At 43.3% G+C, this 4,509-nt stretch overlaps 1 long non-coding RNA gene across 1 annotated transcript; it reads right to left on the bottom strand.

Moving 5' to 3' along the window:
* Nucleotides 1–932: 932 nt before the first annotated feature.
* Nucleotides 933–3,866, bottom strand: LOC131819638 (uncharacterized). The gene is made up of 4 exons (XR_009349266.1): nucleotides 3,587–3,866; nucleotides 2,637–2,774; nucleotides 2,065–2,226; nucleotides 933–1,452 (listed from the first exon to the last, which is right to left on the bottom strand). It is a non-coding gene; the product is annotated as an uncharacterized LOC131819638 (long non-coding RNA).
* Nucleotides 3,867–4,509: the final 643 nt, after the last annotated feature.

Here is a 4,509-nt window from a genome sequence, read left to right as displayed (position 1 = left end):
GTAGGACTCTCCACCAAGCTGTGACAACAAAAAATGTCTCCAGATGTTGCCAAATGTCCTATATCCCACAAAATTGTCCCTAGTTGAGAACCACGGCCCTAGGGCCTATTTGGCCAAAGAATGTAAGAAAAAATGTATTCCCAAGGAAGAGACCCAACACTTGGGCTTAGCCCAGTATGTGGCTAGGACATATTGGAGGAAATGTAATTTATATCAAGACTATTTGGAAGGTAAGTTGCTGGGACACTTCTGAGCACCGATGTTCTTGCAAGCCAGATTAGACTTCCAGTCCAGCTGTATGTTTGTGCCCAAAGGAGAAAAGGATTACAAAAACTGGAAAGCTCTGTTTTCACTGAAGTCTTACAGAAACACTGAGAAAGGTGTCCTTCCTCATCATCTGTCCCTCTTGCTAACTCTGGCCACTCTTCTGCCTGATGTTCTTCCAATGTACTGGTTAATTATGTCTTTTACTCTGCACTTTGGATCCTTTGACATCTCAGGGCTTGTTGACTCTGGAGAGACTCCCCTCCCAGGACTAGCCAGTTACTAGAGCTAACGAACAACATGCTTGTGAGTGTGAGTTTCATACCCAAACTAGCCAACCCAGGGCCCACATCACCACCCACCTCCCCTACGGGCTCTCACACTCAGAGCCACTGTTTCTCTGCCTCAGTCACCCCCAGAACCAGATACCAGACAACTCCAGGCAGCCCCTTTGCCTCAGAGCACCCTGAAATTATTCAGACTTGACAGTTCTAAAAGGCGTTCCCTGCTTTGCACATTCCTTCTCACGGAAACCACAACGACAACCCTGCCTCACATTTTCCCCCCACCCTTACCTTCTTGACTGACCCTTGTGCTCCCTCATAGCACCCTTCTTCCTTTTCAATGATAACCATCTCCTGACCAGTTGACCCTTCCATACCTGAGAAACCATAAATCCCACATTTTAAAGGACATTCTTGCTATGCTGCCACCGCAGAACATACATGTTTTTCCCAGCATGGGTTCATTCATACCCCAGGCGCTTTCTCCAAACACGCCATGTGCACTCCTGCTGCAGGGCTCGTGCCCGTGCCCTTCCTTCTGCCGGAAATGGCCCTTTTTCTTCAGAAGCCCTTTACCCAGACCCCAGGAGCTTCTCCACATTCCAGATCTCATCTCAATCAGGAACTTCTTCAGAGACCTCCCCTGTGCCCCTGCCAAGGTCAAGTCCCTTTGCCATTGTTCTCATAAGCTCTCTACTGGTTCTTCTTAGCAGTTAAGGTAGCTTGCATTTGATTTCCCGAGTGATTATTTGATTAAGGTCTGGTGTCCCCCTTTAGATTGGAAACACCCAGAGAACAGCGGCTGTGTCTTTTTTCTCACGATCATGTCTTCTGCTCATTGCCCAGTACATTGTACATGCTCAATATTTGTTGGTTGAATGAAGAGATGAATCCCTTGGGGATCCTAGAAAAGACAAGAGGAGTCTTCAGAGACTTTGAAGAGAAGGAGTCTTTCCCAACAAGAGAAAGTTGGAAAAGAGTCAGAGAAATATATTTTATTACTGTGAACATGGCTTCCCTGGCCCAAGGCAGCTGGATTGTAACAGACAACCACCCAGTGTTAGCAGATTATAGCACATACATGGGATGGCGTATTATGCATGCACTGTTATCTCCATCTTAAAGATAAAGAAAATGAAGCATCTCTAGGGAGAACACTTGCCTGTGGCTCTATATTAGTATCATAACTACATTAACAACTACGGTAATAGCAATCTTCTCGAGTTAGGATTATTTCTCTATTCTCTAAATTTTCTGCAATGAACATGGGTTAATTTTGTGACATAACATAATTAGTTTAAAAAGACATGTAATTATTTTTAATGACAAAAATGTTCTTTAAAGCAATGTTAATTGTCAGATAAGACAGCAAGATAAATTTTATATACAGCATCATTTCAGTGATGTTTTGTAAAAAGCAGAAAAAAATATATTGAAAGGAAATGGGTACCCATGTTAGAAAATGAATGGTTTTTTCTCTTTACTTAAGCACTTCAGCATTTCCCAAATTCCTTACCATGATCTTGCTTTCCTTATTAAGCAGTTTGCCAAAGCTGTCCACTATACAGCAGTTACCACTGGGATGGTTTCTTGGCAGACTAAATCCGCCCAAAGTTTCTGAAGCACCTTAAACTCTCACCCCACAATATCAGGAATGCAGGAGATTTAATTTTTTTCCCTATAACAAAACGAATTTGTATTTCAGGTTTAAGAATGGAAAAAGTCTCAAGGCCAATGTATTTCACTCCCTTTTCTTCCCCAGCCTGCCCCCACCTTCGCCCCGCCTGCACCCCCTTCCTAGGGATTAGCCACCATGTTCTACTGCAACTCAAAATATCAGGGGAAGAAAAACCATTATGTCAATATTCCAGAAATATGATCTTTCCTTGCATCAGTGGTACTGAAGCAGTCAGACCCCAAATCAGACCAAACCCTACTCACCCTCTGAGGGACTGACACTCTTGCCTTTTTGAGGTGGGATAACGTAAAAATCCTACCCTCCTGTGACTTAAAGTCATCCAGGCTGATGTGACCTCTTTTTCCCCAGGTTGAGGGTTTATTGTCAAATGGAGATTGAATCCTTTTTACCTAGAAGGGTGGTCAACTCAGGTCATCTTGGAGGGAACTGAAAGAGTACATTGAAGCCTGAACTGGCAGCTGCTTTTGGCTATTAAGTAGTCTTTCTGCACTGGAGCAGATGGTGTTGGCAGGGCCACTGAAGTCACCCTGGAAAGACAAACACATTGAAAAGTGGGTTTTGACTTTCCACATTAAATATCTTTTGAGTCTATATACATACATATATATAGTTGAGTTTGATAAATACATATTTTCTATATATAATACACAGATTTTATATTTTACATATTTATATAATATATATTTCTTATATAGTAATATAATATGTATATTTTATATATTACATATTTTATATATAATATATATTTCTTATATATGATATATTTCATATGTATATCTATCACTAGCATTTTAACAATCTTACTTTGCAGGCTGGTCTGTCAGTGTACTTTCAATGCCTACCTAACCCAGTGCTTGGCACATGCTGGGAATTCCATATCAGTTTGTTGTATTTATGATAAATAAAAAAATGGTAAGTGATTTCTAAAGGGTGAATATCGGGGTGCCTGGGTGGCTCAGTCAGTTAAGTGTAAGATTTCAGTTAGGGTCATGATCCCAGGGTCCTGGGATGGAGCCCCACATCTGGCACCCTGATCAGCCGGGACCCTGTTTCCTCCCTGTGTCTGCCGCTCCCCCTGCTTGTGCTCTCTCTCTTTGTCACATAAACAAATCAATAAATAAAGGGTGACTATCCACAGATAACATGCACACAGCTAGGACACAATTCAAATTTATTCTCTCTGTAAGAGGGCATATGGGGAGTCTGAAGGGATAAGAAGGTAACTTGCTACTTTTCCTGGCACTCCAGAGCTGGAGCAAGGATCATCTAGAGTAGGAAATGTGCTCCTTGCCATGCTCGGTGGCGAGGAGGGCGTTCCTTGCGTGGTCCGCAGACGTACCAGGCTCGTACCAGAATGGCACTTCTGGCTGGCGGTGCTTCTGGCTGGCGGCATGCCGAGGGATGCAGAACCGCTGTAGAGAGTCCACTACAAGCTCATTGTGTCTCACGACTCAGGACTGCCTGGGGCAGGACGACATTGCCCAGAGAGACCCGGGAGCAGCCACAGGTGTACAAGCGGTAGGTAGGTCCTTAAGGTGGCGGCTCCAGAGCGTGAGCAGTCTTCTGAACCTGGTTTTGGAGTCAGCCGAGAATCCAGTCACGAACACAGATCTCATAATGACTTCGGGAATTTGGAACTCAGCGCCGGGCGACACCCTCTGTTTCCATTATTATCGTCACGATCATTAACTTTGCAATTACACTTATTTGAACACCTACACACCAGGCACTGTGCCAAGTACTTTGTTTCTAATTGTTACAACCTCTCTAGAAGGTATTATCTTCACGTTACAAAAAAGGAAATGAGCCCCAGAGAGGCTAAATAACTTTCTTAAGGCTCACAGCTAGGGAAAAGCTTGCCTTCTGAGCTTCAAAACCCATTAATGACTCCTCATTATTTAAAGTTGCTGTTGGTATCCCTATTTCAAAGAACACTAGGGGGAGAGGAGACGTGCCATGGAGGGGCCTCGGGAGCCATCTCAAGGGCAAGGTCATGGGGAAGGTTCCAAGGTTCCTCCTGCAGAGCACATTTTGATAAAGCTTCTCTGATTTCATCTATTTTCAATACCAGTCATCTATTTAAGATTTAATTTGATTTCTTCAGGGCTCGGCTCTGATACATGAGGAAAAAACAAACAAACAAACAAATTTTTGGCATTTCTGGACCTTCAGAAACTTACCCCAAGACATCATCCCTCCTGTAACTACAATCCCCGTTCTTGAACATTTCTGTTCCCATCACACTGGCCAAATTGTTGTTTC

The sequence above is a fragment of the Mustela lutreola genome, chromosome 1 (genome assembly GCF_030435805.1).
Source record: "Mustela lutreola isolate mMusLut2 chromosome 1, mMusLut2.pri, whole genome shotgun sequence".
NCBI lineage: Eukaryota > Metazoa > Chordata > Mammalia > Carnivora > Mustelidae > Mustela > Mustela lutreola.
Note: the sequence above shows the minus strand (reverse complement) of the source record. Positions and strands in the feature narration are given on the sequence as shown.